We start from the raw sequence: 14,625 nt of genomic DNA on the forward strand, positions 1-14,625 counted from the left end.
AGGCCACAAAATGGCAATTCTTATACAATGTAATAATGTTCTCCCTCTGGGGTTCCATTTTTCTTGGGCAGTGTACCCTAACATTAGTTTAAATGCTGGTAACCATTTTCTGATTTTCATAGCAGCAATTACTTATGATTAAAGTTCTGACATGCTTTAGTTATGGTATTAGAGGTGTACTCTAACCCTTGGAGGGGGTCAAAATGTGCAGACTCGCAGCCTGCCCCTCTGCCCCACCAGCTGGTGTTTTTGCTTTTAAACTTCTCTGCACTCCTGAAAAGTGAGTGTACTGTACATAAAGCATTCTTGTTAACCTAACTAGTGACTTATATTATTATATTTAATTCTTAAACCTTCAACATGTGACCTTTAAATTGAGCATATTTTCAAATCATTACTTACCTTGTAAATAGTCACTTGAATTATGGCTATAATCCTTTTATAATAATCTGCATAAAAAAGATGAAGCTTACATTTTTATTACTTTGGACTCTTAAAAAATCTGCAAATACTATTAAGAGTTTATTTTGAGGGTTGGGGAAGTAACTCAGTGTTAGAATGCTTGCCAAGCATGTACAAGGCCTTGGGTTTAATCCTCAGCACCATCAAAAGAAAAAAAACTGTATTGTGTTTTAGAGTCATTTAATGTTCTTAAAATAATGATCATTTTGACTTTGATTTTCATGTAGAAAAGGTTAACACTGGAACTGTTTATAGTAAAAGATTTTATCATGTATCTATCTAAGCAGTGCCCCCATGGTCAGTGAAACATATTTTACAACTTGCAGAGACTTTATTTTTGTTTTGTTTTGTTTTTCTTTTTTTTAATTTATTTTTTATTGTAAACAAATGGGATACATGTTGTTTCTCTGTTTGTACATGGCGTAAAGGCATACCATTTGTGTAATCATAAATTTACATAGGGTAATGTTGTTTGATTCATTCTGTTATTTTTTCCCTTCACCCCTCACCCCTCCCACCCCTCTTTTCCCTCTATACAGTCCTTCCTTCCTCCATTCTTGCCCCCCTCCCTAACCCTAAATCTAACCCTAACACTAACCCCTCCCACCCCCCATTATGTGTCATCATCCATTTATTAGCGAGATCATTCCTCCTTTGGTTTTTTGAGATTGACTTATCTCACTTAGCATGATATTCTCCAATTTCATCCATTTGCCTGCAAATGCCATAATTTTATCATTCTTTATGACTGAGTAATATTGAGACTTTCTATATTATAACCATGGAGTAAATATACTCCATGATTACTGTTAATACCTCTGTGTTATGTGATATGGTACTGTATATGGAATTACCAACATTTTAAAATTTCAAAGAAACATTGAAAATCTATTGCTCTGAATGAAAGTCTGTCACTCCAAATGGAAATGTGCTCAAATTTGACCAGTTCAGTTTAAGACATGGAACAGCAACTTGAAGAAGGAAAAATGAAGATAGTTTACAATTAATGGGTTAAACTTTGTTATTGTAATCTTATGGTTAGTCTTATTTCTAAATGAAAAATTATATGTATTTGATACCATGTCTGATTATTACTTTGTTAAAAGCAAAAGTAGTCATGTGATGTGCTAAATATAAATTGTTTTTAAATGTTTAAATCATGCCAAAATATTATGTATGTGTCATCCAGGGTTTATTGTTAATCTTTTACTGAGTACATGGACTGGGATAAAGGGCTTGTACTGTGCACTTTTTATTAATGAATAAATAGTAAATGTTAGTCATGCACACACACACATACACACACACACACACACACAAACACACATGGCATAGAACATTTCCATTGGAGAGAAAATTTAGCTGCAAAGGGACCTTACCCACTTTGTAAAATGGCCCCACTATATCTGGCTGCAGCAGCAAACAGGTATTCTCTATAAGCAGCTGAAAGTGCTTCACAATTAACTAGTTCATCCAGGCCTTTTACCCAAATAGTCACCCAGTTGCTTAAGCTTGCCAACAAATACAGACCAGAGATGAGCAGAAGAAGCAGGGGCTGTTGGCTTGGGCTGAGAAGAAGGCTGCTGGCAAAGGGGATGTCCCCATGAAGAGACTGTCCTTCGAGCAGAGGTCAATACTGTCACCACTTTGGTGGAGAACAAGAAGTCTCAGCTGGTGGTGACTGAACATGACATGGATCCAATCAAGCTGGTTGTCTTCCTTCCTGCCTTCTGTCACAAGATGGGAGTCCCTTTACTGCATCATCAAGGGGAAGACCAGGCTGGGATGTATGGTTCACTGGAAGACATACATCACTGTTGCCTTCACACAGGGTAACTCCGAATACAAAGGAGCTCTGGCTAAGCTGGTGGAAGCTATCATAACCAACTCCAATGACAGATGTGATGAGAGCCTTCACCACTGGAAAGGCAACATCCTGGGTCCAAAATCCATGGTTCACATTGCCAAGTTGGAAAAGGCAAAGGCTAAAAAACTCACATGTATGCTGTTGGGTTTCTGTATATAAAATGAACAAATTGTCCTTCATCCAGTGGGTAGAAGAAGCTGAGATATTTCCTAATAACTGAAGTTTAAATTATGAAAGTTATGCATCATTTGAGTTAGTCATGTGTTGTATCCTATTGGATGACACACTTGGTGAATATAAATTAACAAATAACTGAATTTAACATTTTTCTTTCAAGTGTGCTTTGATTGTGGTGGGGAATAATAACCTATGGGGTGTTTCTTTCCATTAAGTGCTCAGACTCATGCTGGTCACTTGGTATTTGCTTGGTTTCATCTGTAAATGAATCTTCTTTCACTGGGTAAGGGAGAATCCACTATTACACAGGGTCCTTCTCCTTTGTGTTGGCTTTGCATCACATCAAATGATCAGATAATTGCAAATTGTGGAGACTGAAATATTAGTCTTCTAAGTAAATAGGGAAGATGAGTTATTTCTTGTCAGATACTATCTACAGTAAGAGAGCTCATCAGAGATGAGAGGCAGTGACGTTGAAGACAGAGTCAGAGTGGAGGTTGTAAGGTGGTGTTTCCTTCCCTTCAGCATCTTCTTATCAGCACAAAGTACACAGTCACAGGAGAAAGTGATTCAGGTATTATGGGTCCCTCCTTCACCCCATGCAAGGTGGAGAATTCATGTAAATGGTAGGGAAAATATGTTCATTAGCTGTTCATTGTGGTGACCAAAATACCTCACAAGAACACCTTAGAGGAGGAAAAGTTTATTTTGGCTCAAGGTTTCAGAGATTTTAGTCCCTGGTCAGTTGACTCCATGGCTCTGGGCCCAAGGTGAGGTGGCACATTATGGGAGAAGGGTGTAGCAGAGAAAAGTACCTTAACTCATGGCAGCCAGAAAGCAGAGTGACACAAAATACTAACTCTAAAAGCATCCACCAGTGACCTAATTTCTCCAGCCACACCCTACCCTGTCTACAGTTACCACCCAGTAAAGAAATCTTTTTGAACTATTTATCTATCAAAAGGATTAATCCACAGGTGATGTTATACCTCTTATAATCTAATCATTTCCCCTCTGAACACTTCTGCCTTGCATCACATGAGTTTTTTGGGGACACCTCATATCCAAATCCTAACAGAAGCCTTTCTTGTATCAGAGTGTCACTTCCCACATAATCATCCAGCTCTGGTTCCCAAGGACAGTACTATCGCAAAGCCCCAGTAAAAGATATGTTTGATCTTTAGTGGCAATTGCAAATGTTTATAAAGTAAAGGTCTGTTTACCTGGGACTTGGTCTCTGCTAGTGCCTCTGGCCAGTAAGCCATCTTCCACTTCTCACACCATGGCAGTAGCCTCTTAGGGCCTTTGTCTGCACCAAAGAAAGATTCCCCTTCTGACCAGACAGCCCATGGTGGGAGGTGGAAAGGGCCTTTCTAGGAAGTAAAATTCAAATAATAAATAATTAAAGGATCCCCAGGCAGGCTCAGGACTTGGAAGCAAGCAAGGTCTACATGTCACCTGCCACAGCCCTCACCAGGTCCCCTCTGCAGGGTCCACTGTGTACCCATGGCTCAAACCTCTAGTGTTGCTGCCTCCTCAACCCAGCTCACCTATTTCACTGCCACTTGTTTTTCCAGGGAAGGAAAACTATTTGATATTTAGGAGTTCTATATATTTTCTGGATATTAATCCCTTGATCACATATATGATTTGCAAATATTTTCTCTGTTCTTTGTGTTGCCTTTTGACTTTGTTGACACATTTTGTTTTGTTTTGGTGCCAGGGATTCAACCCAGGGACACTTGATTAACTATGGTTTTAACCAGCAAACTAGGGGAAGGCAGGTTAGGAGAGTACAGAAAGGGTCAGCTGCTTTGGGAGTTGATCACGTCCAAAGTGGACCTAATTGGACTGGCCCCTGGCCCACCAGCTTCAAGGTCTAGAACTTCACCTGCATTGCTGGGAGGCCCATGAGAGAGTCAGCTGAAGAAGTGACATGACCAGCCTAACTCACAGCAAAGTGAAACCCACTGGCCAGTACATGACACACATCTGCATGCACAGAGCTCCCGAAAACCTCTTTTAGAGACTCACCCTTAACAAAGGTAGCCAAGGACCCCCAGACACTTGAGGAAGTCTGCCTTAACCTGAAAGACAGAAACCAGACAAATAAATTTAGGGACTCAGAAAAGACAGAGACTAAAATACAAATTTTTAAAAATCATATCTTTGGTGTTTCATGAGACAAGAACACTCTACATTTATCTTTCACTAATAGATATTAAAACTGAGAACAAAAATTAAAAAGTTGAATGGAAGAGTCAGACAATAAAGTGATGATATCCCAAAATGTACAACAATGATAAAAGATGTAGAAGAAAAATAATAAGAAAATTCAATGATTATTCCAGAGTGTCCAATAAGAAAATAATACACATTTAAGAAATTTAGAGTAGAGAAAATATAGGGGAGAAAATGATCAGAAAATTCAAGATTTAACAAGACTAAAAGTTTCCAATTGGAAAGGACTCATTCAGTGTTCAATCCAATAACTGAAAAAAGGCTCTGGGAAGGCACATGAGCATGAACTTTCAGAAAACAAAGAAAGAACCAGCATTGGTTTTGTTTTTGAGTGCTGGGAATAAATCCAGGGACTGCATATCAGTAAATATGCCACCACTGAGCTGCACCACAAATGCAAGAATAGATTTTTAAATCCCCCAAATAAATAATAGGTAACAAAAAGGATTTTAAAAAATTAGAATAGCAACAACAGATGTTACAAAAACAATGGCACAATCCTTTAAAATTGAGATGCAAAATAATCTCCAAAGTAAATGCTATCATTTTTTCTAAGCAATATATTCCCTCCAACTTCTAATGTTTCCTTCATCCCCAAGGTGATAATGTTAGGAGGTGAGGACTTTGGAAGATGGTTAGGTCATGAGGGTGCAACTTTCTTATAACCCTGGTTCTTTGCACAAGATGCATGATTCACTACTGTTTGTCATAATCCTTAACAACATCCAGCTTTTAAAATATTTACAAATGTAGGAATGCCAGGCTAGCTGAGGCACAGGTAAGGTCTGTGGAGTCAAGACCCCCACACTCCGGGAGTTGGGTAGAAGCAGGTTTGTAGTGAGCAGCCTGCAAACTCGTTTATTGAAGGAACAGGTATACATTTTATAAGTTTCTTGCCCAATCACAATGTGCCACGGGGGATTAGACCACCAGGCTTCTACTCAGGTTCCCTTGGTAACCCTAGGTCAACTTGGGGCAGTTGTTTACATTCCTAGGTGGTCTGAGCGGAATGCTCCTCTCTGCAGGTTTACACACTTGAGACATTAACTGCTGTGAGCAAAGAACTAGGATTTCTCCCAACACTAATCTAATCTGGTCTTTGTTGGTTGTGATTCATCCTCCAGTTCCAGCTTCTTCCTCAACCTTATTTCTCAGCATTCTACAAAATATTCTCCACTCCAGGCATGAAGATTATTTCCCCTACATACACCAAGCTTTCTAGACTACTTACCTCCAAGAAGAAAGGAAGGAAGGAAGACAAGCAAATGCCCCTTTTATCAATTTTTTGAAATTTTATCAACTTGCTGAATTTTTTTTGTTTTATTTTCAAAGGTAGTTTTTTCCCAGCTTTTATTCTTTTAACATTTAACAAAAGAAGATTTCCCAAAGTTTAAAAAATCTTTGAAAACCATAGTTTCCTCTTATTTACACAATATATGAGTACAGGTTCCAATATCTTACAAATATTGTGTTAGAAATATAGTTGCAAGTCATGATGTAACTCACTGCTTTTAGATGAAAGGGCTAATGGACTACTTCTCATATTTCAACAGTTTTTGTTACTTGTTATCCTGATATATTAACTATTAGGCACCTGAGAGGCTGGAAGACTACTGAACATGAGCTTCAACACCTCCTATTTTGTTTGATCTGATTTATTTTCAAAACTTACCATATTTATATTTCTTTACAACTTTGCTTCATTCACAGCTAAGATAACTTTATTCTCACTATCCTAAATGATCAAATATTAACCACATGAACTGTTAATATCTATACAGATTTAAAAATCAAACATAAAACAAATAGCCAAGTTGTATAAATTATACATTTAATCCTAGGGAGCTCACTATGGCTTTGTAAGCAATCTAGGTTTTAGAGACAGGTGACAACACTTCAGTTTCCATGCTCTGAACTATATTTTTAAAAAAAAACATAAAAAAGGACTGACAATACTTGGAGTAATACTTCACTTATAATCAAGAAACCTAAGATTAAAAATTCTAAATTCTAGTTTTATTTTTATTTAAAAATACATGCATATGCCCATGATCAAGCTTATTTTCAATGCACATTACTTCAATTTTGATGACCTGGTTTGTTCTGACAAGTCCTTTTACAAGCTGAACACCAAAATAGGAAAACTCCTGTAGATTTTCACTGGCATTATCGCCAATTATGTATATTGCTTCCTTTCTAATGGTGATGGGTGACTCTCATCAGCCTTTTATCACCTGAACAGTTTTCCCCAAGGATAATGATAATAACTAAACTGATGCAGTTGTGTTGAAAGCTGTAAAATACCAAAGCATCTGAAGATAAATGCTATCAACATAATTGAAAATCGGAGTTGCCAAAGAAGCTGCCACCAAGATTAACTGAACTGCCATGTTTACCTTGCTGATGAACGTTGGTTTTCACCTAGCAGAAGCATAACAAGGATTGAAATACTTAGCTAGTGTTCGCATTGTTGGAAGGGTTTGGTGTCTGACATAAAAAACAGCAGGAATCAACATTACATTTCTTGAAATTATCATATAAGTAAGTGGAACAAATCGGTTAGCCCAGCTAAAGCAAAAACTCCTAGTACAACATTAAAATCTTCAATAATCAAATATCCCAAAACTGGGTCCAAGACAATTCTTGTCATTGACAACATATTTGGGATTGTCAAGGATTTTCATACGTACTGGCGGCGCTCGCCCGGACCCACCCACCTCCTCGGACCCCCGCAGCGGCGTCTCCTCCTGCCCCAGACCCTGGGGGCCGCCTTGCCCGCCCAGGCGCAATGGGTCCCTGGACCAGCTCTGGGCAGCGGCAGGGCAAGGGCGACCAGGCGCAGCGACCAGTGCTTGGCCTGGCAGGTCAGGCAGCAGGGCACCAGCGGTAGCAACCCCTACCTGGCCGTACCCCAGCACCCAGACAGCCACTCGCAGGGTCCCCCCACGGGCCATGTGCCAAGCGCGAGGCAAGGCCACCATGGCCCTGCGGCAGTGCCTCGGGACAGAAGCGGACGGAGATCAGCATCCCGGATCACCGGCCAACTGCTTCTCCATCCAGACCCCGCAATCCCTGGGAAGCATGGCCCCTGCTGCCTCCAACCTAGTGTCAAATCCCAGCACGCTCCACTAGCTGAAAATTTTCATCAAGACTGAATGATAATTCAATGAAATTTTGGCATTTAGTCAATAATACCATTATGGATTTGTGTGTGTGTGTGTGTGTGTGTGTGTAAGAGGAAATCAGACAGGCCCTAATTTATATATCAACTATTGAACTAGTTAAGATTTGTTCCTGCAGAAATCAATTTATGTTTTCAACAAAGCCATTCCTTACTTCACACTAAGATATCAAGTCATTCGTATTTTAACAGTTTATTAACCACAAAATTCATCCACAAAGGATGTTCAGTTCCATGGTTTGTAATATATCCAAATAGTTGTGTAAAATCACACAATTTAATTTTAGGCTTGACTTCCTTGTATAAACATTTTATATGTATATAATTTAATATTTTACTTAATGTAATATTCCTTAATATAATAATTTAAATACAGTTCAGTGTATCTTTATTTTTTCTGTTTCATTTTGTCTTTCTGAATGAAGATCTCTGGTTACATAGATATACATTTAAAATGCATGTTTGGGCAACTCAAGAAATTAAACTGGTTTAAATAAGTTACACATCAACCAAATATCTGTAATTGTTATAAAAATTGAAACATTATTTTGGTCTATATAATTAAATATTGCACCATCAGCTAAGGTACAGCCCTCTGGTCTACCACCAAGTACACACACACACACACACACACACACACATACACAGACATAACTGCACATATTTTTATACTTATAATAAGACCAAGAACTGTACTTTAGAATATATCCTCTATGCAGTGTGTAAAGCAACTACCAAACAAGAACAAATAATGCAGACAATGTTCCATAACACAATAATGCACAATGTCTGTGGACACTCTGGGTTCTGTCAGATATTTTGAATAGAAAAGCTGCCTGCTTATCTGCAGATACTCCCAGAGAGAACACTCACTGCTTCAGTGAGTGTTCAGGAGGATCCCAATTCTCACAGAAATCCCTATAGGAAACGGGCATGAAAAGCCAAATTTTTCTGAAAGTTGTTGACAGATGCAGTGCACATATTATTCATCTTGACTCAGAGATTTTTAAAAAACAAAACAGGGGTCACATGATGGGAAGTCCATGAGACAAATGAGGACAGGAGCCCTTGGGGTGTGCCGAGGATGGTGGGGAAGGACAGCAGTGCCATCGGGCAAGTGGAATGGACATTTGCTGACAGAGGGAAGGAGGTCTGTGTGACATCGGGGAGAGTCCCAAGGTGGGCCCTAGGAGGCAGCTATTGAGGGACCGCCAGAAGACATAGGACTTCACTTCTTGCCACCAAGAGTCTCAGGAGAGATAGGCATAAAGACCTCTGATGAGGAAGCAGAGAGCAAGGTGGGTGCTCAATGCTGGGTACCCAGGGTCATTTCAGCAGTGCTCCGGTAGGCTGCACAGCTGCTCCATCAATATTGAGACAGAGTATTTACAGAGTTAATTCTTCACCACCAAAACAGCAGCCTGGTCGCCCCTCTTCAGTTAATCAGCAGTAACTGATCACGAGGGCTTGACCAGAGGAGCGAGGCTGTTCTTGGCAGAGCTGGCCTGGAATGCCCTGCATTCTGAGAGTTGGACAGCCAGGGAGGCAGTGGTGACCATGGTGCTCAGTTGGTCATAGGGAAGAGCTGATGTTGTGAACTTGTTGGAGAGAGATGATCCCAAGTTTAAAGTTCAGAAGGACTTGAGGTAAACTGCTTCCCATGTGGGGGGTCAGAGAAAAGGAAGGCTGGTCATGGCCTGAGCCCTTCTCTTTTTTTTTTTTTTTAAACCGGGGATCGAACTCAGGGCCCTGTACTTGCGAGGCAAGCACTCTACCAGCTGAGCTATCTCCCAGCCCCTGAGCCCTTCTCTTGATCCTGCCACCTCTTACAGCGAAGCTTCTCTCCCTGCACAAGCTTTGCTTAGGATGTTTGAGGGAGTGAGGAGAGCTCCTGCTTCAGTGGTCCAGGGTATAAACCAGGGTGCACAGGTTTTCAGGGGTATCTGGCCAGGGAAGTGACTACTTTCCTGATCCTAGGAGTGGAACTCTGGCACATCACTCATTTTCTCTAAATGTCAGTGTCCTCCACTGATGTGGTTGAACATGTCCCCCAAAGACTCATGGGATGGAACCTCGGTCCCTAGCATGGCAGTGTTGAGGTGGAGGACCTTGCGAGACCTGGGGCCCGCTGCTGGCTCCTTATGACACAGGTCGCCACCCTGCAAGTGGGTAGATAATGGGCTTACCGAGCCAGGTGCTTCCCACAGGAGAGGTTTGGTGTACAGTGAGGCCCCCTTGCCACAGTATGCACCCCTCTGTGTGTGGATGGCTCCCTTTCTGATTCTCTTCCATGTGGTGAGACCATCAGGGAAACCTCACCAGAGGGCAACAGATGAGGTCACCTTATATTGGGTTTTGAGACAAAAAAAAAAAAAAAAGACCTAAATTAACATTTTTCTCTGTGAAGCATCCAGATTCAGACTCAGGTATTTTATTATAGTCCCTCTTCTTTGAACCCCTGCTTCTTCCCATCAAGGCTGCCTGGAGTGTTTAAGAGTACCAAAGGCTGGTGCAGATAGTTCTGAGGGTGTTCTGAACCTCAGAGCATTTTCCTCCTTCTAACTGCAGATGCCCTCAAGAAAATCAGAAAACTGTATTCTGGAACCAAAGGCTGTCTGAAGACTCACTCCATGTAAGTCCTGGGGAGTTACTGCCTGCTGTCATCTGGAGGACCACCATGAGGCCAGTCAGCTGTGGGAACCAGGATAGGGAGCTCACTACAGAAACACGCCTGCCAAGTCACAAGCCTGGTCACGTGCCCCATGTCCCCAGAGTCAGCAGTGTTATACATAGGTGCTGGGAGCCAGTGTGCCTCAGTGGGTGTGTGTGGTAATCCTCCAGGTACCTAGCACAATTCTCAGTAGCAACTTCCACAATAAAAATCAGAACACATATTCTCCCTGCATGGACTGGGGCCAGCATCATCCCAGCAGTATGTGGTAGGCTTTTTTGTCTGCTGTGCCCACTCCACGACTGGATAGACCATGACAGAGAAGAGTGATGCAGGCTGAGGCAAGCTGTTGAGTGAAAGAGCCAGATGTGTGCCTGTGCCCGAAGTCCAGAGTGGATGCTCTAAACCAGAACCTGGAGTTGCCATTCAGTCAGTAATGAGTCAATATGTCAGGGGAATCCAGCATTGCCAGGTCTGCTTGGAATGTCCCAGGCTAGAGATGGCCCAAACACTACCCATCTGAGAGTCTCAGAGGTCTCGTAACCCAAGGCAGCTCATGCACATAGGTCTGTGGACATTGCAAAGTACTAGTGTGAAAAGACATTTGAAACCCATATGCTTCTGGTCAGATCACATACTCTGAGGCTGGGAGACACCACTTAGGAAAAATTTTCAGCTGGTGGAGGTCTGACATAGTTAGGCCTCTCCAGCACACCACAAATCACCAAATCCCAATAAGAACTGGGGAGATGCTTCTTGTATTCTGGACATTTAGATGTGAGCCATATTAGCTACACACTACAGACATGACTCCTAAGACTACTAAGACTAAGACTAAGACTAAGAAGACTGAACTGTCCACTTGACTACTAGCCTGGGGTCTGTCACATTGGTTGCAACACACCCTCAAAGGTGTTGCAGAGAGCCTCCATGTTCAAGAGTGTCTCTCCTTATGACTCACTCCCTCTGTGCTGGTTGGCGAGTGCACACAGAGGGAACTGACTCACTCAACAAATTCACACACAAGACTGAGAATAGAACCAGAGTTCATTATTTCTAATTTTCAGCAATTTCAAGTTTGTGGCTAAGGAGGGGTCTATCTAAGAGGAGGTAAGACTCTCCATGACCCTCACAGTGCTAGATAAAGAGTTTGTGGCAGGGAAGGAAGAGGCTCAGTGTTACTGCAGCATCACCCCTTCTCACCAGGCTAGTCCTGATGCTGAGTCAAGCAGACCCCAAGACCACAGAGCCACAGACTTAGATCCTCAGACAACCAAGTGCCAGCCCAATGGACACTTCTCTGGTCAACTCACATAGACACTGTGCAGGATGCATCAGTGAAGGGAAGTTCCTTCTCTACAGGACATATTCTGTGACAGTTGGTTTGGAATGTCCTGAGCTCTGAGCCACTTGGGAGACAAGGGGACCCAGGTCCCCAAGTGTGGTCACCTGGTCTCCCAAACACACTGAGAAACAACTGACAGTGTGAAGATGGTGGGAATGGAAGGTTGCAGGCTTTCCTTTTCAAAGTTCCTCTGAGCACTTCCTTGGTAGGAAACTGTATCAAGTTTGGTGTTTGATTGAAGTCAGAGCAAAAGGAAGGATTTGTTATTTGGGACCTGCTTGCCCTTACCTCCTCCACAGCATGTCTTCCCATGAAGTTTGGGCAGGAGGATTTGAGAAAGGGCATGAGGGGTGTCCTAGGGCCAGGGGTCAGGATGTGATATGGAGGCCTCAGTTACTCAGGAGCCCTGTCCTCAGGGTACTGAACGCATCCACCCTTCAAGGGCCATCACTCAGCTGAGCTGCGATTCTGCAATTCAATCATCATCTGTCAAAGTCAATACCCTCAGGAGAAAAACAGGAAGGCACAGCCCTTCCCCAGGTCACCTCACTGGACTGCTGTCAAATTTCAGGGGATGAAACCTGATGTTCTACATAAGCTGTGAAGCATTAGACTTGGGTAAGGACTGAAAAGCAAACTCCATTCTCCACCGCCCTGGAGCTGTCCATGCCTGCCTCTTGGTTCAAAACTTCCAAAGGTTTCCTTCAGTCCTTTTACACTTGCTGAACAGGTAGAGTGCCTCTGAAGTATCTGTCCTTTCTCTTAAGGCATCTCCTGCACTTGGTTACTTTTGATCATACAACCTAATTTGTGTAAGCAGTCAACAGTCAAAATGTAATACAGCAGTAGGGAAAGAAGAGAGAAGGATCACATGACCTCCCCAGGTCCTTGGTGCTGTAGGAGGGATCCAGCCCAGGCATCAACCCCAGCACCACCTGTCACTCACTTGACCCTGTTGAGCGCATGCACATCTTCTCCACATAAAGTCTCTCTGGGTGTTTTAAGTCTACCCTGAACTCCATGATCATCCTGAATCCCAGCTCTTGTACAGTAGGCTCTGCTGAGCAGCTTGTGAATAATGGGTTCAATTTTTTAACTTGGTACTAAGCAGCAATTTCACCTTGGGTTAAGAATTTCCTGATTTCTCATCAAAATGGACTTGATGGGACATGTCTCCAGGAAAAGCTTCTAACTTCTGCACAAGTGTTACCTATGCTTGATTTGGGACCTCTGAACTGAGCACCATTTTTCATTCCACATTTTGTTTTCTCCAAGAGAACTGAAGACCCAAGAACACTGCAGGACATGACCTGCCCCTCACAGGACTTTCTTCCCTAGTGCTGGATAGACACAGCCAGTGCAAATGGTCTGCACCCTGATCACTCACTGCTTAGGAAAACTAGACAAAAAGGAAGGAGGGACTTCCCTGCTGGCATTCATCCAGAGAGCTTCCCAAGTCCAGCTTTCTGCTGGGACTGGGGACTGGGGTGTGGTGTAAGGAACTCTTTCTCCAGGTAAATATCTAAGGCCTGCTCTACACATGGGAACTGAGGTGATTCATAACTATGAAAGAAACCCTCCTCTTAGAGATTATTTCTCTACTCCTGGACTTAGATCCTTAAAACCCACCATTGCACCCACATTGGGCACTGCTGATGTGTACGTGGCACTAAAGACACACAGAACTTTATAGAAGTTTTACTGGTCCCACCTGCTCTGACCCACTGCCTGCCTGTGGCAGCCCCTTCCTTAGTCTCCAGGGTTCTCCTCATTGCAGAATGGACACCTCTTCTCTCCTCTCACTACCTCTATTTGGGCAGTGATTTAAATGATGAGAAAGGACTCTGGGAAATGTAGTGAGTTAATTTACTGGGACACTGATTCTACTTTCCCTTCCCACTTCTGAACTGCATGCCTAGGCCCCAGGCATGGAACTGTCCCCTAGCCCTCTGATAAATCTCTGCCTGCTGAGGCAAACTGCATGTCACCCCAAGGACATGGATTGCTATTATAGCACTTTTCTCTGCCATTTTCTGTGACCACTCTTAAACTTAGACATGGGTCCAGTCCCCTGGTTGTGGGGTCTACTCAGGGGACCTAGAGGGTAAGGCATGTACACATCATAATGGGCCTTCCATCATGGAATCTGAGGAGAGAATTGTGGGAGGCCTTAGGTCACAGGCTCAGTCACTGGTTTGCCAGTGAATATCTAGAAGTGCCTTCTGTATTGGAATGACATGACCAGGAAGCTTCCCTGAATTGCTACACCCTAGCCCTGGTGCCCTCCTCCTGTGCCTCTGCCCTCCCCCACTATCACCCATCTCCCTCGCCTGACCTGCCAGGCTGCCAGCCCTCCACCTGCTTCCCAGGGCAAGCCCACCCCTTCTGCCCCACTACTTTCCCTCCTCTCCCTAATAAGATCCCACCCCAACACCCTGCCTTGAGGGACTCCCTGCCCAGCTTTTCCCCTCCTACTCCCAGACCACCCACCCACCACCCCCCTGTTCATCCTGGTCTCCTTTCCTGTCACTCCTCCCTTCACCCCCTTTCCTCCTCCTAGTCCTCCTTTCTAGTTCCCCATTCTCCAGTCCCACCTACAATCCAGCCTCCCCAGCCAGGCAGCATGGTGGACAAACCTCACTCAGAGGAGACCATCTCTTTACTATGGGTGCAGGTCACAG

The 14,625-nt window shown here is 43.0% G+C and overlaps 1 pseudogene; it reads right to left on the bottom strand.

Moving 5' to 3' along the window:
- Positions 1 to 7,014: 7,014 nt before the first annotated feature.
- Positions 7,015 to 14,625, bottom strand: part of LOC124974481 (cardiolipin synthase (CMP-forming)-like) — a 158,901-nt pseudogene continuing 151,290 nt past the window's right edge.

The sequence above is a fragment of the Sciurus carolinensis genome, unplaced genomic scaffold (genome assembly GCF_902686445.1).
Source record: "Sciurus carolinensis unplaced genomic scaffold, mSciCar1.2, whole genome shotgun sequence".
In the NCBI taxonomy this organism is placed as follows: domain Eukaryota; kingdom Metazoa; phylum Chordata; class Mammalia; order Rodentia; family Sciuridae; genus Sciurus; species Sciurus carolinensis.